This window comes from Pristis pectinata, chromosome 7, assembly GCF_009764475.1.
Source record: "Pristis pectinata isolate sPriPec2 chromosome 7, sPriPec2.1.pri, whole genome shotgun sequence".
Lineage (NCBI taxonomy): Eukaryota > Metazoa > Chordata > Chondrichthyes > Rhinopristiformes > Pristidae > Pristis > Pristis pectinata.
The window spans coordinates 12,687,804-12,713,864 of NC_067411.1; positions in this window are offsets into that span (position 1 = coordinate 12,687,804).

Sequence of the window (26,061 nt, forward strand, 5' to 3'; positions counted from 1 at the left end):
AGCGGTTAGAGAAACACTTTACAGCGCCAGCGACCCGGGTTCAATTCCGGCTACTGTCTGTAAGGAGTTTGTACGTTCTCCCCATATCTGCGTGGGTTTCCTCCGGGTGCTCCGGTTTCCTCCTACATTCCAAAGATGTACAGGTTAGGAAGTTGTGCATGCTATGTTGACACCGGAAACGTGGCAACACTTGCGGGCTGCCCCCAGAACATTACGCAAAAGATGTATTTCACTGTGTGTTTCGATGCACATGTGACTAATAAAGATATCTTATCTTACTTTAAGAATTACTCACTATATTCTGCATTCTGTTATTGCTGTTCCCTTGTACTACCTCAATGTACTTATGTTTTGAAATGATCTGTATAGATGGCATGCAATACTAAGTTTTTCACTGTATCTCAGTCCATGTGACAATAATAAACCAATAATAAACCAATTCCAATTCCAATTTCTCTGGTTCTCGAACCACCCACTAACAGAAGTAATGTCAATCTATTCATTCTCCTTAAACCAGTCACTCTGTGGAGGACCCCTATCATTTCTCCTCCTCGCAGTCTTTGCTCCAAGATCAACTTTCCTTTAGCTATTAGCCGTTCTGCATCTGCATTTGGGCAATGGTTATTTGGGCTGGTTATTGGACTAATACACTCCCATCTTCAGTCGGTTTCCAAGCACATCTGGCTTCCAGCAGTTCAATTAAGCACATCAGTAAAATAGCAAGGAAGCAAAGTTTTTTGGTCCCTTTTGCAGATGGGCACTGGGGAGCTCCTGTCTGCCCACCTGAGTTAGCCTGACTGTCTCTGGAGCATGCACATGCAAACACATTGCACGCTATTTGGAAAGCAAACCCAGACTGGATTGGCATTATTCCACCTGGGAGAACAGATCAGCCGTCCATTTGTCAGCGCTGCCTCTTCAGATTATCCAGCTGTAGGCTCCAACTGAAGTCCACTGGGTTCCTCTGGTCTGCAGAGTTGGATCCAGATGCCATCTCATATGCTGAGGGGGACATCTCCAAGTCCCTTCTCTTGGAGCTGTCCCTCACCATATGATGTAGCAGCTGCTCAGAGATTTGCCCATGCCGTCCAGGCAACTTGCTAAAGGCTATTTTCAGCTCTCCTTTCCTCAGACAGTGCTCTGACAAAGTAACAAAAATCTGCTAATTCCATCTCAAAAGTTTTTTTTAAATTTTTTTCCCCTCATTTATTCCTTCTCTGCATAAACCACTGAGCTTCCCAGCGGGCCTTGAACATCTCTTTGAGGTGGCCATTTTCTCGGGTATGCTTGACCAAGCCCCTATGGAGCTATTAGACCATGACAGTGAGCTCCTTCCCACTCTTAGTCTGCCAACACATTTGCTTTATAACAGCTTGACACTGCCGTCATTCAAGCTCTGACCACGTTGGTCTGGGAACTTAACATTGCTCTCGGTGTAATGTCAGAGTCTAATCAGGGCAAGTGATCATTCTTAGAAGTCAAATAGGGTTAGATGCAGATTTCTGCCCATCCCCTTCTGCTGATTTGACTGCTGAATTCCGGAATGAACTTTTTTTCCACATGTTATAATCAGAACCATTCATTTCAGATAAAGAAACTTCCACTTCATTGCACAGAGGGTAGCAGCAAGAGGTACAGAACAAATTTTGTCTTTGGTGCGATAGAGTAATAGACCAATATAGCACGGATACAGACCCTTCGGCCCAACCAGTCCATGCTGACCACGGTGCCCACCCAGCTAGTCCCAATTTCCTGCGTTCGGCCCATATCCTTCCAAGCCTCACCCCTCCATGTACCTATTCAAGTGCTTCTTAAATGATACTATTGTACTTGCCTCAACCACTTCCTCTGGCAGCTAATTCCATATACTCACCACCTTCTGTGTGTAAAAGTTTCTCCTCAGGTCTCTTTTAAATCTCTCCTCTTTCACCCTAAATCTACACACCCTAGTTTTGGACTCCCTGGAGAAAAGACTGTTACCATCCATCTTATCTATGCCTCTCATAACCTTAAACATTTCTATAAATTTGACTTTCATTCTCCTCCATTCCAAGGAATAAAGACCTAGCCTGGCCAACCTCTCCCTGGCTGGCACGGTAGTGTAGCGGTTAGCGTAACGCTTTACAGCGCCAGCGACCTGTGTTCAATTCCGGTCACTGTCTGTAAGGAGTTTGTATGTTCTCCCTGTGTCTGCATGGGTTTCCTCCGGGTGCTCCGGTTTCCTCCCAGAATCCAAAGACGTATGGGTTAGGAATTTGTGGGCGTGCTATGTTGGCGTCGGAAGCATGGCGACACTTGGGGGTTGCCCCCCAGAACACTACGCAAAAAATGCATTTCACTGTGTGTCTCGATGAACATGTGACTAATAAAGATCTTATAACAGGCCCTCTAGTCCTGGCAACAGCCTCGTAAAAGGATTCTTCTGACTTTCCCCTATACACAAACATTCCCTTTTCCTCTGCTTCTTAATAGTTACAATTATAAATAGTCAAAGTGCCGTACAGCACAGAAACAGGCCCTTCGGCCCACCATGTCCACGCTCACCATTGTACTTATCTATACTAATCCCATTTACCTGCATTTAGTCCATAGCCTTCTATACCTTGGCAATACTTGAATCTGATTCAGATTCTGTACATTAACAACATATTTCCAGACATTACCAGTCATATATCATCAGCATTTGGTTGAATGTCCTCATTTTCACTTTGCATTATTTGCTGCAGCTGTTATAACAGCACAGTTTCTCCCCAGCTAAAATATTATTGGTATTGGTATTGGTTTATTATTGTCACTTTTACTGAGGTACAGTGAAAAACTTGTCTTGCATACCGTTTGTACAGATCAATTCATTACACAGTGCATTGAGATAGTACAGGGTCAAAACAATAACAGAATACACAGTAAAGTGTCACAGCTACTGAGGAAGTGCTGTGCAGGTAGACAATAAGGTGAAAGATCACAAGGTAGCTTGTGAGGTCAAGAGTCCATCTCATCGTATAAGGGAACTGTTCAATAGTCTTATCACAGTGGAATAGAAACTGTCCTTGAGCCTGGTGGTATGTGCCCTCAGGCTCCTGTATCTTCTGCCTGATGGGAGAGGGGAGAAGAGAAAATGACCCAGGTGGGTGGGGTCTTTGATTATGCCGGCTGCTTTGCCAAGGCAGAGAGAGGTATAGAGTCCATGGAGGGGAAGCTTCATTAAATATCTCTGCTGCAGGTTGTCTCTTCACATCCCTCCCCCCAGCATCACAACTGTAAACTTCATCAGCACCTCTCCAGCACCTTGATGCCATTCCAGAGGGCAGTGCCCAGAAAGTTTTAGAGTTCTCCACCTGCAACCTAACCAGCTTGTTTTTATATACAATAGTCATATTGGTGGTTAATATTCGGGCTCACAGAACTGGTGATCATTGTATCATGAGGCATTCTGGCCACCGTGTAGATGTGAGACTTGCACCAATGTGAAGAATCAGTGTACTATGTTCAATGAAGATTCTGACTGATGGAAATTATTGAGTGACAAGGATGTGGTGCTGAAATTTGGTGGCACAAATGGCTAGATATATCTTTACTACTCATGTGAGGTTAGTAACACTTATGGGTATGCACCCTGTCCTCATGGCTATCCACTCCCACCACCTACTATGTATGTGTTGGAGGGACTTCCAGGCTGCCAAAGGAAATAGGAAATCACTCTTCAATCTCTTTACAGCGTCCTTACAGGAACATTTAAGAGACTCTTAGAATGATAGAGAAATGGGAGGAAGGGTTACCATTTGGGAGGGAAGGGGTTAGATTGATATTAGAGCAGGATAAAATGTTGGCACAACATTGTGGACTGAAGGGCCTGTACTGTGCTATAGTGTTCTATGTTCTATATTCAATGTCCTCCTGTGCAGACTAAGTGTCAGCTCTCTCGTTTGTTGCCATTGTTCAACGTCTGCTAAATCAGAACCTGTACACAGACGTTTCCCAGCACCTAAGGCACTTTTAATTGGACAGACTGGTTTTAGTTAATTCAGACAAACTTCAATAATTGCCAAAAAATCACAAAAGTGAACCCCCTGCTGTTGATCACAGACATTTATTGCACAGCAGGAGGCCATTCGACCCATTGTGTCCATGCTGGCTAAAACTGGACTTTAGTTCAATTCCACTTCCCAGCTCTTGAGCCATATTCCTGCACCTTGTGGTTAATCCAGGCACTTTATAAATGTACTGAGGTTTCTGCCTCCTGTATCTTCCCAGGCAATGGATCCCTACCACTCACTGAGGGAAATCAATCTTTTCTTAATTCCGCTCTGCTATAAATTTATTCCCCCTAGTTACTGACCTCTCTGCCAAGGGAAATAAACCACTTGTAATTTTATACATAATTAAATCTTCCCTTTATTCCAAATGAAATAAACCTAGTTCAGGCGATCTCTCCTCATTGTTATAGTTCTTCAGTTCCAGCGATATGCAAATAAACTGTACAGATAGCATGGGTTACATGAAGCAGTATTGTACATGTGAGCAGGCATCACCAAGTATTTACTCATCAATGACTAACAATTGAATTCCACATGAAACTGAAATGCATATCAAACTTGCCAGTTTCCACTTGATGCTGCATCAGTGAGTCATGAAACAGGGCTACTTAGTCTGCACAAATGCACAGCTCGTACAGTTTGACAAGATGTGTGCTGATAAAAGTTCCAGTGGGCCAATATAGTTTCTCTATGAGCTGGATAATCACGGACAAGATGAGATATGTCATTTGGCATATTTAAATAATCTTCTGATTACATCAGAAATCAGCTTTCCCAGAATGAAAATATTAATGATGAAAAATTAAGGTTAAGGTTAATGTATTCCAGTGTAAAATTTCTGGTCTTCATTGTCAAAATAGGAGTAACAAGAAGCTGGCTAGTAACAGCCATTAATAATTATTATTGCTTGAGCAGCTTCCCGTCCATTGGTGCCAGCTAATTGATCTATTCATAACTGAATTTAGTCAGTGTAAGTCTATCATGAGTTGTTTCTGTATAATTACATTGTCTGTCTCATTCGTGACTCCAGACTAATTTAGTTGACTCTTAACTGCTTCCTTGGTTTAGGTGCAATTAAGAACGGACGAGCACTGGCATTGCCAGTGGTGCCCATGTACTTTGAACTGATAATTAATAATATAATCAATGTTTGATTGACGGCATGGCTGGTGCTGGAGGAGGGAAGGTGTGATGAATCATGGATCTGGAAGAATAGACTAGTCACTTACAATTCGTAATTCATAATTGGTTTATTATTGTCACATGTATTGATTAGCAGTAGTCAGTGTGAGTCTGTCATGAGTGGCTTCTGTATAATTACACAGTCTGTCCTATACGTGACTCCAGACTAATGTAGTTGACTCTTAACTGCACCCTCACCACCATTCAGGGCCCTTCCAGGTGAGGCAGCGCTTCACATGCGAACCTATTGGTGTCATTTATCGCATCCAGGCTCCTGATGCGGCACTCCTGTACATCGGTGAGACCCGACTTGGATTGGGGGACCGCGTCGTCGAGCACCTTCGCTCCATCTGCCGCAACGGCCAGGACCTCCTGCTGGCCAGCCATTTTAATTCCACTTCTCATTCCCACACTGATATGTCAGCCCACGGCCTCCTCCACTGCCACATTTTGAGGCCAGACGCAGGTTGGAGGAGCAACACCTCATTTTCTGTCTTGGTAGTCTCAAACCTGACGGCATCAACACTGATTGCTCTATTTTCTGGTAACCACTCCCATCTTTTTTTTCCCCCCATTGTTATCCCTCATTCCTGTGGCCCCTTCACTCCTTCTCTTCCCCTGCCCCCACCCTCATGACCTGCCCACCTCCTTCCCTTTACCCCATGGTCTACTGTCCTCTCCTATCAGATTCTTCTTCTTCAGCACTTTGCCCCTTCCACCTGTCACCTCCCAGCTTCTCACATAATTCTCTTTCACGCCTCCACCCCACCCCCACCTACCTACTTCCCTCTCTCACCTGGACTCACCTATCACCTGCCAGCTTGTGCGCTTCCCCCTCCTCCTACCCTTTTATTCTGGCTTCTGCCCTCTTCCTTTCCAGTCCTGATGAAGGGGTTAGGCCCGAAACGTCGACTGTTTATTTCCCTCCATGGATGCTGCCTGACCTGCTGAGTCCCTCCAGCACTTTTTGTCCAGAATTTTATGAGTTGGCTTTTTACCCTCAGCTATAATTGTAAGATTGTTTTTTAGAGATGGGCCAATGGCAATGGGTCTTAAGGACAGCCCGACAGCATTATTGTTAGCAGTTCTGTTGAAATTAATGCCATGACTTATCATGTGAGGTTTACTGAGAGTAAACTGTGAGGTAAACTGAGAGCCTACGCCATAGCATACTGAACATTCGGTCGGTGGTTTTGTCAATGACTTAATACAAGGGGCTACAGAATATCTTATATATTTTGATGCAACTTAGAATGAGGCCATTCATCCCATTGAGTCCATGGTATACCTTAGGTAATGCTATGAATGTTCCCTAATATTAGTAGTGTCACATGTTACAAAACATTACCATCCGTATTATAATAATAGCTATATTACCCTGAGGTTGTCAGATCTGTTCACGGTCTTCCTCCAACTTTACACAAGATTCTTTCTCATTTTTGTTTCAGTAACAGAAACTTCTTAAAGTCCAAGTACGAGTCTAAACAAAAAGTTAAACTATTAAAAAGTACTAATTCCATAATCATAGATTAATTTATTTATGGAATTGTCTCTAATGTCTCCTAAAGCATTCATTAAGAGTTTTTATTTGAGGAGCTCAGTTCCTCTCAAAACTTGGGCGTGAATTTAATATTTTTGCACCAAGTTGTGACGCTACACTGTGTCTTCTATTTCCAATGATATATCTGTTGTGACCTCAGAGGATCTATCTTGGGCCCAACACATTGATGCAATCACGAAGAAAGCCGTTTTAATGGAAGTAGTTGCATTTTGAGTCTAAATGATTTAGCTCGATATGTGTTTAAGGGAGGCTCTGCTGTGTAAAATTTCTGTGACTGGGGAGGGAATGTCAATAAGACAAAAACAAATAGATAAAATGGGGGTCTTCTGCATACCAATTTGATTTCTCTTTAAACTAAAAAGCTACCAAAAAGAAAGAATGCAGAAAATGCAATAGAAATGGAGAAGGAGAAGTGGGGAATTGGCATTGGTTGGAATTGGTTTATTATTGTCACTTGTCCCGAGGTACAGTGAAAAACTTGTCTTGCATACCGATCGTACAGATCAATTCATTACACAGTGCATTGAGATAGTACAGGTAAAAACAATTACAGAATACAGAGTAAAGTGTCACAGCTACAGAGGAAGTGCAGTGCAGGTAGACAATAAGGTGCAAGGTCATAGCAAGGTAGATTGTGAAGTCAAGAGTCCATCTCATCGTATAAGGGAACCGTTCAATAGTCTTATCACTGTGGGATAGAAGCTGTCCTTGAGCCTGGTGGTACGTGCCCTCAGGCTCCTGTATCTTCTGCCCAATGGGAGAGGAGAGAAGAGAGAATAACCCGGGTGAGTGGGGTCTTTGATTATGCTGGCTGCTTCCCCAAGGCAGCGAGAGGTACAGACAGAGACCATGGAGGGAAGGCTCGTTTTCATGATAAGGATAAGGATAAGATTGAATAAGTAATAATTCAAAGTAAGATAGCTTCTGACCTCTGACCGCAAAGATATTATTGGTGGGTAAATTCTAATGAAGTGGGTGAAGGATGAGGGTGGAATGAGTGACAACAAAACAGGTTGAGAAGGAAGATCCAAGGTTACTCATACCCATTTATAAAGGGCAGCAAAGAAGCACCAACAAGATGTGCTGCAGTCACTGGCCTAGAGCATTGATATTGGGAAGTATTGATTTATTATTGTCACATATACAAAAATACAATGAAAAGGAGTCAAAACAATACACTGGCAGCAGCTCCCAAACCCCTGACCCCCACTGAGTAGGAAATGGTTGGGAACACCATCACCTGTGGATTCCCCTCCGCATCACACTCCATCCTGACTTGCAATGTATGACTGTTCTTCCAGCATCACTGGACTTAAAACCTGGAACTCCTTCCCTTGTGGTATTGTAGGAGCCCCTTCACCAGTCAGACTGCAGCGGTTCAAGAAGGCATCTCGTCACTGCAGAGCAATTAGGGATGGACAATAAATGCTGGCCTGCCAGTGATGTTCACATGTTATAAATAAAGGACAATTTAAATGAATAACTGAGGAGTGGTGCAATTGAAGGTTCAATGATTGATCAGAGAAAAGGGTCAGTTGTCGGTTCAGGTCACATCTTCTCCTGCAGCAGCTGGAAAAAGTCATTGGTTGTTTCTTTCCCGGGCTTCTTGCCTACTTTTGTGTGAAAGAAAAGCATAAAGCGTAAGAAGAAGTAAAAGAAGAGTGGGCCAGAGCACAGATTTAAAGTTTTTGGCAAAATATAAACAGAGAATTTGAGGAAAATGTTCTTCTGATTCTGGATCTCACTCCCTACAGGGGAGGTTGAAGTTGAATCAAAGAACTTCTAAGGGGAAATGGACAGCCACATGAGGAAACGTGCTTTGAAGGGCTAGCGGTAAAGATCAGGGGTATGGGACTCATGGGGTGGTGGGACGAGGGGCCAGCACAAACTCAATGGGCCTAATGGTGCCATAGAATTTGTGATTCTATGAGGAGCTAAGGAAAACAAAAATGAAAAACAGCAATACCAAGACAACTGGGGAAGGGAGGAGACTTTGCTCCAACTGCTTTGTATTGAAAGTCTGGGAAATACAATACCCAATTCTTATGAGTACATTTCAGGAGCAACAAACAATCTGCTGTAGGTATTCAGCGGGCCAGGTAGCATCTGTGGGAGGAAAGAAGTTGTGAATGTTTTGGGTCGAATCCTTGCAGCAGGAGGACAGGCTGACTGGTGAAACTTAAACAGAACCATGTGAAATGGTGCATTAGAGCATGGAACATCGAACAGTACAGCACAGGAACAGGCCCTTCAGCCCACAATCTTGTGCAAAATTAGGTAAGCTAATGACACCTAATCCCTTTCGTCTGCACATGGTCCATATCCTTACATTCTCTGCATATCCATTTGCCTACCTTAGAGCCTCTTAAGCGCCTCTATCGTATCTGCCTTCACCACCACCCCCGGCAGCACATTGCATGCACCCACACATCTCCTTTGAACTTTCCTCTTCTCACCTTAAATGCATGCTCTCTAGTATTAAACATTTTGATTCTTGGAAAAAAGATACTAGCTGTCCACTCTATTTATGTGCATGCTGAATGGAAAATTGAGGAGAGGCAATATAAAAATGGGTCAGCTTTTAAAGTTGGTGCAGGAATGGAGAAAACTGCTGGCAAGTGAAGTCTGAGGACTTATTGAGTTCCATATTCCTCATGATGTCAGTCTTAGGTGGCTCACATTATCATGAAACTATACTCTTTAGTTCTGCTTTCCTCCATCAGAAGAGACATTGTCTCAGCATCCACTTTGTCAAACCCTTTCAGGACCTTACAAGCTTAATTCAAGCTCTGTTCTAATTGCCAGATAGTTCTCTCCCCCAACCCCTCCAGCTCATGAAATTTCTATATCTCTGGTAATTGTCCTGTAATTCCATCTGGTAACTTATTTACTTTCATTAGTATTACTTTCACCTCTGGGTTAGAAGGTAGTCAGGCTGGATACCCTTCCATAATCAAACCAGACAGCTCAGTGCAATATATAGGCACCTTGGCAATGTCAGAATGAACTCATTTCACATGAATGAGAAGTCATCTGTCTATTTATTGGATGGAAGCAATCCCATGGCTGAATAAGACGGGCAGGCACAGTAGTGTAGGGGTTAGCGTAATGCTATTACAGCGCCAGCAACCCGGGTTCAATTCCGGCCGCTGTCTGTAAGGAGTTTGTACATTCTCCCTGTGTCTGCATGGGTTTCCTCTGGGTGCTCCAGTTACCTCCCACATTCCAAAGATGTACGGGTTAGGAAATTGTGGGCATTCTATGTTGGCACTGGAAGCGTTGCGACACTTGCAGGCTATCCCCAGAATACTCTACACAAAAGGTGCATTTCACTGTGTGTTTCGATGTACATGTGACTAATAAAGATATCTTGTCTTATCTTATCTTATCAGAGATTGGAGGGGTCTGCTGTGTCTGGGCAAACATTATCTGTTAGCCAACACCACCAGTCTCATGCTTGCTGTACTCAATTTGGCTGCAACATTTCTCTTCATAACAATAATGAACATATTATATTGAACTGTTCAAGGCTTTGGGACCTTCTGAGATCTATATATATATTCAAGTTCTTTCTCTTCATTTGATAAAACAGAGCTCCTGTGTGTTTTCTTTCAAGTCCAAATGATTTGTAGTTTTTGTACACCTTATCTTTGCAACTCTGAAGGGGTTAGCCAATGCCACTTCACAAAGTAATTCAACTCTTTATTGCTTAAGTGGGTCCCTGATTTTATCTTGCAGTATATGACATGTTGAAGTTAATTGCTGAAGTGACACTAATTTGCCATAATTCTATCCAGCTGTGAATTATGTATTATGCACCTTTAGTTTTTCACTTCAGTTTCACTTTGGGATTTGATCAACTGTATCTGACTTCAGATTATTTACATGGAGGGGTGGCATTAGAAATTCCAAATCACAATCATTTTCTTAATCTCCTGTTTCTTCTCTTTCATGATAAAACTTGGAGCTTCACCTTGAATATTGTGATGGGAGGAAAGTTTTGTTTTTTGATCAAACACTTCTGTTTTCCGAAAGCAAAATGCTGGAAGTCCGCAATTAAAATAGAAAATGCTGGAAACACTCAGCAGGTCAGGCAACATCTGTGGGTAGAAAAACAAAATTAACTAGTCAAGTTAATGATCTTTCATTGGAACTGGAAGATATGAAAGATGAATAACCTTTATGTAAGGAGAAAGCCATGGGAACAGAAGGGAGATTTGGGCAGAGAGAAACGTGGATGGTTGGAGCTCAGGGAGGATTAAATGGTAAAATGAGGCAATAATGAGATTAATGCAGAAGCAAAATATGGGTGTAGGGGAGGCATCCGGGCCATGTCCTCTTCTCCCTGCTGCCATCAGGCAGGAAGCACAGAAGCCTGAAGTCCCACACCACCAGGTTCAGGAACAGCTACTTTTCTACAACCATCAGGTTCTTGAACCGACCTGCACAACCCTAACCCTACCTCAGCAACAGAACACTATGGACCACCTCTTGCACTGCCATGGATGCTTTTTATCGCACTAATGTCTGTTTTGTACAGTCTTTATTTTTCTCCACTATTATAACTCTATGTTCTGTATGTTGCCTGAACCAATGTGCCTGCAATCCTGTTGCAAGCAAGTTTTTCATTGGACCAATACCTCATTGTACTTGTTACAATAAACTCACATGACTTGATTTAACCTGGACCTCCCTGATTCATAGACACAGCTTCTCCAGGGATGTCAACACTGAGGTAGACAATCTGCTACAGGAAGACCTTCAGTTACACCCTTATCTCTCTCCTTGGAGGTCAAGGTCCCATTGAAATTCCTCACCATAGCACCATTCCAAACAGACACAGCCATGTCTCCCAAATGGCTGCTCAGTGTTTCATCAGGGATGTCACAGACTTTGATCATAAAATTTCATCCACTTTGATATTATTTTGGAGCAGGTGACATCACGGGCACTGGGATTTGCCAGCATTGCCACGTGTATAACAAGGATAGGGCGGATGAATTAAAGAGGTACTTTGCATCAGTCTTCACCATAGAAGATATAGTAACAACACAGAAATAGTGGCCACCTGGGAATTTGAAGGGAAGGAGGAACTCAGGAAAATTACAACCACCAGGGAAGAAGTAGTGAGCAAATTGTTGGAGATGTGGGATTGACAAGGTCTTGGGTTCTGGTAGGAAAGGGTGACTAAAAAAAATAAAAATAGAGAGAAAGAGACAGGATGAAAGTAAACCAGCATGTGATAGGAAGGTTTCTATAGATATATCAAAAGAAAAGCACGGTTTTGATCCTTTGGACAATGAGACTGGGGAATTAACAATGGGATAGATTCAAAATAATTATGTTGTACTGGCCACAGTAGAAGATATTAAAACATCCCAATAACAGTATATAATCAGTGGGTAGAAGGAACTCAAAACTATCTCTATTATTTGGAATAAAAAAGTACTAGGCAAGCAAACAGGGCTAAAAGCTGACAAGGATGTGATTAAGCTAGAGAGGGTGCAGAACAAGAATGTTGCCAGGATTTGAGTGCTTGAGTTGCAGGGAGAGACTGGATAGGCTGGGGCTATCATTGACCTCATAGAGGTTTATAAAATCATGAGAGGTATAGGTAAGGTAGATGGTCATTGTCTTTTTCCCAGGGTAGGGGAGTCTAAAACTAGAGGGCATGGGTTTAAGTTGAGAGGGGAAAGATTTAAAGGGGATCTGAGGGAGAAGGTTTTCGCACAGAGTGTGGTGAGTATATGAAACGAGCTATCAGAGGAAATGGTGAGGTAGATACAACTGTAAAGTTTAAAAGACATTTTGACAGGTACATGGATAGGAATGGTTCAGAGGGGTATGGGCCAAATGCAGGCAAATGGTTGGCACCTTGGTTGGCATGGACGAGTTGGGCTTAAGGGTCTGTTTCCATGTTATATGATGCTATGATTCTGTCCCCTAAGCCTGATGACATGTATCTTAGGATGTTAAAGAAATTGGCTACAGGGATAGTGAATGCATTAGTTCCAATTAATCAAAATTCCCTGGATTCTGGAGAGGTTCCAGGGGATTGGAAAGCTGCAATTGAAACACCATTAGTCATGGTAAGTGGGAGGTAAAGAGCAGGAAACCAGTTAATATAACACCTGCTATTGGGAATCCATTATTAAGGAGATAAAGCAGGATATTTAGAAAAACATAAATTATTAAGTAGAATCAACATGGTATTCTGAAATCAAATTTGTCAGATTCACTGGAGTTCATTGAGAATGTAACAAACAGGCTGAGTAATGAGGAATCAGTAGATGCTGTGTACTTAGATTTCCAGAAGGAATTCATCATGGTGCCACATAGAAGGTTATTTCTTGAGATACAACACATGGGGTTGGAGCAATTGACATTGGCAGAGCAATAGACTTACTAAATAACAGAAAGCAGAGCTTCAAGGACAATGTGTCATGTTCGAGATGTCAATCAGCAACCAATTGATTGCCACAAGAATTAGCGCTCAGCTATGACAATCCATACTGATGACTGACATGAAGGAACCAGGTGTACTGCAGCCAGGTTTGCTGATGGTGCAAAAATATATGAACTAGCAATGAATAGGAAGAGTACATACAAAGAATCTACAAAGAGTTAAATGAGGCTAGGGTGAGTAGGCAAGAAATTAGCAGATGGTTCAATGTGGGAAAATGTGAGGCTTGTCTACTTTGGAAAGAAGAATTAAAAAAAGCAAATTATTTCAAAGGAATGAGATGACTGAATGTTCCTGTACAGAGGGATCTGGAGGTTGTAGTGCATTGACACAAGAATACAAGAAATAGGAGCAGGAGTAGAACACCTGAAGAACATAGAACATACTGCACAGTACAGGCCTCTCGGCTCACAATGTTGTGCTGACCTATATAAACCTACCCCACGATCAATCTAACCCTTCACAGCCCATAACCCTCCATTTTCCTTACATCCATGAGTCTATCGAAGAATCTTTTTAAGTGTTCTTATTGTACAGCCTCTACCACCAACCCCCACAGTGTATTCAGACACCCATCACACTCTGTGTAAAAACAGTCTTTCAGAGAGTGAACACGAGGAAAGCATCTGTCGAGAAGGTTGACAGCTTCAAGTTTCCTGGGAGTGAACATCACCAACAGCCTGTCCTGGTCAAATCACGTAGAAGCCACGGCCAAGAAAGCTCACCAGCACTTCTACTTCCTCAGGAGGCTAAAGAAATTTGGTTTGTCCCCTTTGACTCTCACCAACTTTTACCGATGCACCACAGAAAGTATCCTATCACGGCTTGGTATGGCAACTGCTCTGCTCAGGACTGCAAGAAACTGCAGAGAGTTGTGGACACAGCCCAGTGCATTACGGACACCAACCTCCCCTCCTTGGACTCTGTCTTTACCTCTCATTGTCTTGGTGAAGCAGCCAGCATAATCAAAGACCCCACCCACCCAGGTCATTCTCTCTTCTCTCCTCTTCCATTGGGTAGATGATACAGGAGCCTGAAGGCACGTAACACCAGACTTAAGGACAACTTATACCCCACTGTGATAAGACTATTGAACAGTTCCCTTATACAATGAGATGGACTATGACCTCACGATCTATCTTGTTGTGACCTCGCACCTTATTGCACTGCACTTTCTCTGTAGCTGTCCACTTTACTCTGTACTGTTATTGTTTTTACCTGTACTACATCAATGCACTCTGTACTGACTCAATGTAACTGCACTGTGTAATGAATTGACCTGTACAATCGGCTTGTAAGACAAGCTTTTCACTGTACCTCGGTACAAGTGACAATAATAAACTAATACCTACCTCTGACATCTCCCCTAAACTTTCCTCCACTCGCCTTAAAAGGATGTCCTCTGGTATTGGCCATTGCCGCCTTGGGAAAAGGGTGCTGGCTGTCCACTCTATCTATGCCTCTCATAATCTTATACACCTCTATCAAGTCACCTCTCATCCTCCATCACTCCAAAGAGAAAAGCGCTAGCTTGCTCAACCTTTCCTCATAGGACATGTTCTCTAATGCAGGCAGCATCCTGGTAAATCGGCCTCTGCACCCCTCTCTAAAGCTTCCACATCCTTCCTATAATGAGGGGACCAGAACTGAACACAATACTCCAAGTGTGGTCTAACCAGAGTTTTGAGGAGCGACAACATTACCTCATGGCTTTTGAACTCAATCCCCCGATTAATGAAGGCCAGCACACCATACACCTTCTTAACCAGCCTATCAACTTGCGCAGCAACTTTGAGGGATCTATGGACTTGGACCCCAGATCTCTCTGTTGCTCCACACTGCTAAGAATCCTGCCATGGATCTTGTACTCCCCCTTCAAGTTCGATCTTCCAAAGTGTACTACCTCATACTTTTCTGGATTGAACTCAATCTGCCTCTTCTCTGCCTAGCTCTGCATCCATAGAACCATAGAACAATACAGCACAATACAGGCCTTCGGCCCACCATGTTGTGCTGACCTTTAAACCACACCTAAGACTATCTAACCCTTCCTCCCACATATCCCCCTATTTTAATTTCCTCCATATGCTTATCTAACAATCTCTTGAACTTCACCAATGTATCTGCCTCCACCACTACACCAGGCAGCGCATTCCATGCACCAACCACTCTGCACCAATCCTGTCTATATCCTGTTGTAACCTATGACAACGTTCCACATGATCCACAATACCTCCAACCTTCGTGTCATCTGCAAACTTACTGACACATCCCTCCGCTTCCTCATCCAAGTCATTTATAAAAATCACAAAGAGCAGGGATCCCAGATCAGATCCTGCGGAACACCATGAGTCACCGACCTCCATCTACTACCATCCTCTGCCTTCTGTGGGCAAGCCAATTCTGAATCCATGTAGCCAAATCTCCATGCATCCATGCCTCATGACTTTCTGGATGAGCCTACCGTAGGGAATCTTGTCAAAACGCCTTACTGAAGTCCATATACACCACATTCACCGCTCAACCTTTATCAGTTTGTTTCGTCACCTCCTCGAAAAACTCAGTTAGGATTGTGTGACATGACCTGCACCTCAAAAGGCCAGCTGACTATCACTAATAAGCCTATACTTCTCCAAATGCTCATAAATCCTGTCCCTAAGAATCCTCTCCAGTACATCACCCAACATTGATGTATGACTCACTGGGGTCCAAGTCTAGAGATCCCTTAAAGTTGCTGCACAAGTTGATAGGGTGGTTTCCCCCTTTATCCCTGAGTGGTCTTACCCTCACTCTAGTCACACTCTTGTTCTTCACGTACATGTAGAATGCATTGGGGTTTTCCTTAATCCTGTTTGCCAAGGCCTTCTCATGTCCCCTTCTAGCTCTCCTAAGTCCCTTCTTAAGCTCCTTCCTGGCTACCTCATAATTCTCAAGAGCCCTGCCTGATCTTTGCTTCCTAAACCTCAAGAATGCTTCCTTCTTCCTCTTGACTAAATGTTCCACCTCTCTTGTCATCCATGGTTCCTTCATCCTACCATCCTTTCCCTGTCTCAGTGGGACAAACCTATCCAGAATCTCATGCAAATGGTCCCTAAACAATCTTCACGTTTCTGCTGTGCATTTCCCTGAGAATATCTGATCCCAATTTATGCTACTAGGTTCCTGCCTAATACCATCACAATTAGCCCTCCCTCAATTAAATACTTTCCCATATCGTCTGCTCCTATCCCTGTCTATGGCTATGCTAAAGGTCAGGGAGTTGTGGTCATGATCTCCGAAATGCTCATCCACCGAGAGGTTTGTCACCTGACCAGGTTCATTGCCTAGTACTAGATCCAATATGCCTCTCCTCTGGTCGGCCTGTCTATGTACTGTGTCAGGAATGCTTCCTGGATATACCTAACAAAATCTGCCCCAGTTGAACGTTTTGCACTAAGGAGGTGCCAATCAATATTAGGGAAGTTGAAGTCTCGCATGACAACAGCCCTGTTATTTTTGCATCTTTCCAAAGTCTGCCTACTCATCTGCTCCTCGTTGTCCCGGTGGCTATTGGTGGGGGTTGGGTGGGGGGAGGTGCTGTTATAGAATACTCCCAATAGAGTGATTGCTCCCTTCTTGTTTCTGACTTCCACCCACACTGACTCAGTTGACGATCTCTCCACTATGTCTTCCCTTTCTACAGCTGTGATACTTTCCCTGATTAGTAATGTTACTTCCCCCCCACCCTTTTACTTCTCTTCCTATCCCTTTTGAAACATCTAAACCCCGGAACATCAAGCAGCCACTCCTGCCCTTGTGACAAACAAGTCTCTGTAATGGCCACAACATCATAATTCCATGTACTGATCCATGCTCTAAGTTCATCACCCTTATTCTTAATACTCCTTGCATTAAACACTTTTCGACCCATCCAACTGACTGCATATATGCCCTGTCCACTGCCTATCCTTCCTCACAGTCCCTCATTGCATCTACCTTCACACTAACTGCTCCATCATCTGACCTAACACGCTGGCTCGCATTCCCATGCAACCTAGTTTAAACCCTCCCCAACAACTCTAGCAAACCTGCCCGCAAGGACGTTGGTCCCCTCTCGAGTTCAGATGTAACCCATCCCTTTTTTTACAGGTCATACTTCCTCAGGAGTGATCCCAATGATCCATAAATTCTGGAACCCTGCCACCTGCACCAACTCTTCAGCCACACATTCGTCTACCATATCTTCCTATTGTTACCCTCACTGACACGTGGCACAGGCAGCAATCCAGAGATTACTACCCTTGAGGTCCTGCTTTTTAGCTTCCTTCCTAACTCCCTATATTCCCTCTTCGGAACCTCAGCCCTTTTCCTATCTATGTCTTTGGTACCAATATGTATCACGACTTCTGGCTACTCCCCCTCCCCCGTTAAGAATGCTGTGGATTCGATCCAAGACGTCTCTGACCCCGGCACCTGGGAGGCAACATACCATCTGGGAGTCTTGTTCTCGTCTGTTCTCTGGACCAATGAATCCCCTGTCATTACTGCACTCCTCTTCTCCCCCCCTTCCCTTCTGAGCCACAGAGCCAGACTCAGTGCCAGAGACCCGGCTTCTGTGGCTTTTCCCTGGTAGGTCGTCCCCACAACAATATCCAAAACAACATTCTTGTTATTGAGAGGAACGGCCACAGGGGTACCCTGCACTGACTGACTATTCCTTTTCCCTCCCCTGACGGTCACTCAGCAACCTGCATCCTGCAACCTAGGTGTGACTGCCTCCTGGTAGTTCCTGTCTATTAACCCCTCAGCCTCCAAATGATCCTGAGTTCATCCAGCTCCAGCTCCAGTTTCCCTAACGCGGTCTGTCAAGACCTGCAGCAGGATGCACCTCTAACAGGTATAGTCATCAGGAACTGTGCTGCCATTCAATATGATCATGGATGATCTATGCTGGCCTCAGCTCCATTTCTGTGCCAGTTCCCCATAGCCCTCAATTGCTGATCTTTAAAATATTTATCTAATGACATCACCTCCACTGCCCTCAGGGGCAGAGAACTCCCGAGATTCACTACCCTCTGAATGAAGAAATTTCTATGCACATCAGTTTTAAATCACCAGACCCTTATTTTGTAGCTATGTCTCTTTGTTCATGACTCCTCCACTACTGAAAGCATCCCAACACCCACCCCATCAAGCCCCCTTCGGATCTTATATGTCTGAACAAGGTCACCCTTGATTCTAATGAATTCCAAGGAAAACCGATGTGAACATAAAACGTTATCATGCAGATACAACAAATGATTAGGAAGAATAATGGAATGTTGGCTTTTGCTGCAAGACGTAAAGATTACAAAAGTAGGAAGTTCTGATACAAATTTACAGGGCACAGTTGAGATTGCGCCAGGAGTACTTCATACAGCTTTGGTCTACTTCATAGATAGAGTTATATAGTCAGAGACCGATACAGCACGGATACAGGCCCTTTGGCCCAATAAGTCCATGCTGACCATGTTGTTCACCCAGTTCATCCTAATTTCCTGCGTTTGGCCCATAAAGCCCCGCCCCTCCATGTACCTATCCAAGTGCTTCTTAAATGGTACTGTTGTACCTGCCTCAACCACTTCCTCTGGCAGCTCGGTCCATATACACACCACCTTCTGTGTGAAAAAGTTGCCCCTCAGGTCCCTTTTAAATCTTTCCCCTCTCACCCTAAACCTATGCCCCATAGTTTTGGACTCTGCTACCCTGGGGAAAATGCGGTTACCTTCCGGTAATGGAAGGATATGATTACATCGGAGGCAGTATAGAGAAGATCTATCAGGATGATTCCCATGATGAAGGGGGTTAACATATGAAGAAAGAATAAGCAAATTGGGCCGATATTCATTAGAGTTGAGAAGAATGAGAAACAAATATTGAGACAGAGAGTGGTGGGTGCATGGAACGCACTGCTGGCAGAGGTTGGAGGCAGATGCACTAGGGACATTTAAGAGACTCTCAGACAGGCACATGAATGAGGGAAAATGGAGGGCTATGTGGGATGGAAGAGTTAGATAGATCTTAGAGCAGGATAAAATGTCGGCACAATATCGTGGACCAAAGAGCTGTTCTGTGCTGTAATGTTCTATAGACATAAGGGGATTTTGAGGGTGATTGGTGAGAAGGTGATTTCCCTCATGTGTTGTCTAGAACTAGGAAAGATATTTCCAGTATAAGACGTTTCCATTTCAGATGGAGATGATGAGGAACTGCTTCTCTCAAAAGTTTGGCAATCACTGAAAATCCCTACCCAGAGAGATGTGGGATTGAATATATTCAAGGTGGAGATTGCCAGACATTTAAACAAGGAAGTTAGGGGGTATAAAGAGAGTGCAAGTCTATGGAGTTGAGGCCAAGTTTGGATCAGCTACAATCTTTTCAGTGGTGGAGTAGGGCACTTACATGGTGAATGGCCTACTTCTGCTCCTGTTTCTGCTGCTCATATGTTATGACTTTCTCCTCAGGTCTGAAAGAAGTGGCTAATGAGAGAGTTGATATATTGGTTTCCATTGTGCAATGTTCTTTTGATTTGTGGAAGGTTCCATTCATTAGAAAACAGTAAAATGTAATTCAAACAGTAAAAATGTAATTCAAAAACAGAAAACTACAGGGCAATCATAGGAAAAATGTTGGAAGCTATTGTTAGTGATGTCAGAGTCAGGTACTTAGAACAATTCAAGGTAATTAGGCAAAATCAGAATGTTTTAGTGAAAGGGAAATTATGTTTTGCCAGTGTATTGTTCTTTGAAAAAATAGCATGTATTGTGGAAGAAGGGGAACCAGTTGATGAACTATATTTAAATTAACAGAAGACATATGATTAGGCATCACATCAAAGGTTTTTCAGGAAAATATGAGGATGCTACCAGGACTCGAGAGCCTGAGTTGTTGTGAGAGGTTGGGCAGGCTAGGAGTTTATTCCTTGGAATGTAGGAGATTGAGGGGTGACTTTACAGAGGTGTATAAAATCATGAGGGGCATAGATAGGGTGAACACACTCGGTCTTTTTCCCAGGGTTGAGGAATCAAAAACCAGAGGGCATAGGTTTAAGATGAGAGGTGAAAGATTTAAAAGGAATCTGAGGGGCAACTTTTTAACGCAGAGGGTGGTGTGTATATGGATTGAGCTGCCAGAGAAAGTGGTTGAGGCAGGTACAATAACAACATTTAAAAGAAATCTGGATAAGTACATGGATAGGAGGGGTTTAGAGGGATATGGACCAAATGTGGGCAAATGGTACTAGATTGGTGGGCACCATGGTTGGCATGGACGAGTTGGTCCAAAAGGACTGTTTTGAGTAATGTTGTATTACTCTATGACTCATGGTGCAGGAGGTAACATATTGGTTTAGATAGAAGACTGGCTGGCTAAAAAGAAACACAGTGTAGGCAAAAATAAGTCTTTTACTGGTTGGCAAGATGCCACAAGTTGTGTGCAACAAGGATCATCGTTGGGGCCTCAACTTCTCATTCCATGTAAGTAACTCTGATAATGGCACTGAAGGAGTGGTTGCTAAGTCTGCTGATGCTACAAACATAGGTAGGAAAGTAAATTGTGAAGACAACATGAGGACATTACAAAGGTATATAGATAGGTTAAGTGATGGAGTTTAATGTGAGAATTTGACAAACTCCAGATGAAAGCCTGGATTGAACCCAGGTCTCTGGAGCTGTGAGGCAGCAGGTCTACCGGCTGTGCCAATGTGTTGCCTGAATTTTGAATCAAGCAGTGAAGAGGACTGGCAATAAATGTAGTGTTTGTATCAATTGCTGGTGCCATGCTATCCCATTTTATGATGCAACAGAATAATTTCAAAGTCAAAGTCGATTGCCATATGCACAAGTACATGTGTGTACAGCTGCAATGTAAAACTTACTTGCAGCAGCATCACAGGCACGTAGCATCATAAATTATCATTCACAAGAAAAACATATTAAGCATAAATTAAACACAATTTTTACAAGGAAGAACATAATTAGAACCAAAAAAAAGTCCATTTGAGTGCAAAGTTATCTAAGTAGTCATGGTGTTGCTAAACTGTAGTGGTTAGGGTTGTGCCGGTTGGTTCAAGAACCGAAGTGTTGAAGGGAAGTAGCCGTCCTAGAACTTGGTGATGTGGGACTTCAGACTTCTGTACCTCCTGCCCGATGGTAGCTGTGAGAAGATGGTATGGCCCAGATGGTGGGGATCTTTAATAATGGATATTACCTTCTTGAGGCAGCGCCTCCTGTAGATACTACCGATGGTGGGGAGATATCAGTCCTTGTTCTGATTGTGGAAATATAAAAAAAAGTTGGAGGAAACCTGGAATCTTTCACTGCATTTGTTTTTTCTCTTGTGGGCATCCCATCAGTTCCTTATTCACGAGCAATTGATTCAGGGCCAGTCTGACCATTCATCGTCTAGTTTAATTGTTGTGTTTTCTGAAGCTGGGTTTGATGATGGCACACTGTTATTTTGGTGAAACCTTTCACCATGCTCTTTGAATCTCTAAAACATTGAAAATAAGATACAGAAAATGTTGGAAACACTCAGTAGGTCAGGCAGCATCTGCAGAAAGACACACTGAGTTTTAGAAACAAATACTATGTTTAGAAGGCATTTAGACAGACACTAAAATAGCCAAGGCATAGAAGAGATATACTCCTAATGCAGGGAAATGGGATCTAAACTGATGGGCAAAAAGGTCAGAACAGACATGTTGGGCTGGAGGACCTATTTCTGTACTGTACAACTCAACGAGAGTTAGTATTTCAGGGTGAAGACCTTTCACCAAGAATTAAAACATGACCTTTGTCTGTCTCTGTCTGTCTGTTTGTCTGTCTCTCCTTCTGATCCTCTTCCTGTGCTCCCATGTCTGTCCCTTTTCCCAACCACCAACCCCCATTTCCTCCAGTCCCCCCATTACCCATCTTCACCCCTCCTCCTCCTACACATACAGTTCACCCACAGACTTTGCCCACCTCCCCCCACCCATACCTACCTGCTCCCATCTACTATTCACCTCTTCCATCATGGTTCCCATTATCACCTCCTTTCTGTATCAGATTCCAGCTCTGGTAGCCTTTGTGTTCCTGCTTATCACCCTCCCGCAGCTGTCTCCACCTTCACCCTCCCCTCCCCTCACTCTATCTGCCTCTTCTTTATTTGTCTACTTCCAGCTATCGACCACCTGCCTCTGCCTGCCATCTCTGCCCCTTGCCTCCCCTACCTCGCTCAACCTACTTCACCCTTCCTTAGTCCACCAATCACCTCGGACTCCTGTCCTACCACTCCCCTTCTCCTCTTTATACTGGCTATCCCTCTCCCACCCTCTTCCTGATGTAGGGTTTCAACCCGAAATGCCAACAATTCCTTTCCCCCCCAACAGATGCTGCTCGACCCACTGAGTTCCTCCAGCAGATTGTTTGTTGCTCCAGATTCCAGCATCTGCATTTTCTTGTGTCTCCAGCCCTACAAGCTGAGCCACTTATTTAAAAAAGTTTAAAAATACCTCTGTAATACTTTTGTGTCTTTTAATATCTCTTGTTTTAATTATTTAAATAAAATGAAAAAAATATTCAATTGTTTTTCATTATTTTGATTGATTTTGAATGCTTCTAAATCTGGAAACATTCATAAATTTTGGCAGCTAGGAAAACCAACACTTTGACCGGCAGAGGCTATGGCTTAACCAGCTATATGAATTTATCATTTGCTTTAAGGGTAGAATACTTTTTTATTACGCAAAAAGACATATAGTAACGCTCGGTAGTGTAGTGGTTAGCATAACACTATTACAGCGCCAGCAATCCGGGTTCAATTCCAGCTACTGTCTGTAAGGAGTTTCTCTGGGTCCTCCAGTTTCCTCCCACATTCCAAAGACGTATGGGTTAGGAAGTTGTGGGCATGCTATTTTGGCGCCTGAAGCGTGGCGACACTTGCGGGCTGCGCCCAGAGCACTCCACACAAAAGATGTACTTCACTGTGTGTTTTGATGTACATGTGACTAATAAAGATATCTCATCTTATCTAAAAAGACATATTTCACTGTGTGTTTCGACGTACATGTGACTAATAAACAAATATCTACTATCTTTTTATTTATTCCATCACAAGATGTGTGCATCACAGGCAGTGCTGACATTTATTGTCTTCTCTTAATCACCTCTGAACTAAGGAGGTAGTTAAGTCACATTAATGTGTCTGGAGTCTCATATAGCCAGACCAGACCCTGCAGGGATGACAGACCCTGAAGGATATTAGTGAACCAGATGGGTTTCATAACAATCCGGTAGCATCATTTTTATGGTCTCTGAGACTAGCTTCTTTTGTAAAAAAAAATGTAGGTTTATTTAATTGCTTGAACTTAAATTCCCCAGCTGCTGTGGTGGTCTTTGGGCTCATTTCTCTGAAAGCAATGGTCCAGAACTCTAGCTGCTCGTCCAGTAAATTAGATGCTGCGCCACTGTATCTGACTTATTTCGCTCAGCCTCTCACCCCCAGCTCTTCACATGCCGATCATTAGGCTGGCATTTCTCAGCAAGTGCTTGCCAAGAATACCATGCAGGTTGAGTCTAAATGTTTATCGTAGGGCCATAAGATATAGGAGCGGGATTAGGCCATTTGGCCCATCGAGTCTGCTCCTCCATTCAATCACAGCTGATTTTTTCTTCAACCCCATTCTCCTGCCTTCTCCCCTTAACCCTTAATCCCTGTCAATCTCTGCCTTAAATACACCCAATGACTTGGCCTCCACCATTCTCTGTGGCAACAAATTCCACAGATTCACCACCCTCTGGCTGAAGAAATTCCTCCTCATCTCAGTTTTAAGAGGGATATCCCTTTATTCTGAGACTGTGCCCTCAGATCCTAGACTGTCCTCCTAATGGAAACATCCTCTCTATATCCACTCTATCCAGGCCTTTCAGTATCCAGTAGGTTTCAATAAGATTTCCCTCCATTAAGTACAGGACCAGAGACATCAAATACTCCTCATGCATTAAGCCTTTAACCTCAGATTATTTTTGTGAGGCTCCTCCTGACCCTCTCCAGGGCCAGCACATCTTTCCTTTGATACAGGGCTCAAAGGTATGGGGCAGCACTGAACACAAGCTGGTTGTAAAATCCAGGACAATATTCTGTTGGAGATTCAATGTAGGAGTAATTGGTTTCTTCAATAAATGAAAAATTCAGGTTTACTAAGAGGCTTCAAATTCTTCTACCTAAGCTGAAAGTGCATCAGTTTCTCATCTAGCACAACAAAATATTACATTGCATTTGAATTTGTGTTTAACTGTCCAAAAGATGCAGAGATACTAAGCATTAACTTACGGTAGAAGTGTACACTCCAAGGGTTTGATCAACTAATCAGGCTTTCAAAAAATAGAGAAGGAGGAACCCAGCAGATCAGGCAGGACCTGTGGAGAGAAGAACAAGTAGACTGGTTTATTATTGTCACGTGTACCGAGATACAGTGAAGAACTTTGTTTTGCATGCCATCCAGACAGATCATTTCATCATATCAGTGCACTGTGGTACCAGGGTTAATGTACAAGTACAAGAGTTAATGTTTCAGGTTCTGCACCCTTCATGTGAGACTACACAAATTTTAAGATGCAGGGAAAGCAGGAGGATGGAGAGAACACGAAGGTGGGAAGGGTGGGAGGCTGGAGGAGTAGATCATTTGAAAAATATGTGGAGAAAAAAGATAGAAATAAAGAAAATGCTGGAAAAGCTGATTATTCTAAGTCGTAAGTCCAGAATGTTGTATCGTGCCACATCAGAAGATGAGTTGTTGTTCTTCAAGCTTCATTGGAGGATGTTGAAGTCAAAATGGGAGGAAGATAAGTGGACCTGAAATGTGTACCATCCTGCTTTCTTCACGGAAGCTGCCTGACCTGTTGAATATTTCTTTTTTGTATTACAGTTTACAGCATCTGCAGTGTTCTGTTTATGATCAGGTTTTACAATGTGGGGTACCCTAAACTGCTTTTGTTTAGAACAGTACAGCACAGGAACAGGCTCTTTGGCCCATGATGTCTGTGCCGACCACAAATTAAATTAAATGAAACCTATCTGCCTGCACATGATCCATATCCCTCCATTCTCTGAATGGTCATGTGCCTGTCTAAGTGGCTCTTAAACGCCACCATCTCCCTGCCAGCCCATTCTAGGCACCTATCACTCTCTGTGTGGAAAAACTTACCCTGCATATCTCCTTTAAACTTTCACCTTAAAGCTATGTCGGTATGTTGTCCAGGTTTCTGATGCATGCAGGAGCGTTGGGATCACTGCTGCTTTGTACACTAACATTTTAGTGTCTGTTCAGAAGTCATGATCATGAAAGACTCTTGTTCGGAGAAGTCCAAAAGCTGTTCCAGCGCATTTAAGATGATGTTGGATCTCATCATTGAGGTCGACAATGGAGGAGAGGTGACTTCCAAGATATGGAAAGTGGTCCACGTTTTCCAGGGTTGTTTCGCCAAGTTGAATTGATGGTTCTATCCGATTTGTCTCAGTTGGTGATGGTTGGTAGATGATCTGATTCTTTTGCAATTGATGGTAAATCCAAGTTTCGTGTACGCACGGTTGAAGATGACGAAAGCTACGTCCTTTAGTATTTGACACTTCTACCCTGGGAAAAAGATTCTGACTGTCTACCCTATCTAGGCCTCATAATTTTATAAACCTCTATCAGGTCTCTCCTCAGCCTCCGACATTCCAGAGAAAACAGTCCAGGTTTGTCCAACCTCTCCTTATAGCTAATACTCTTGAATCCAGGCAGCATCCTCAGAATCAGAATCAGAATCAGATTTATTATC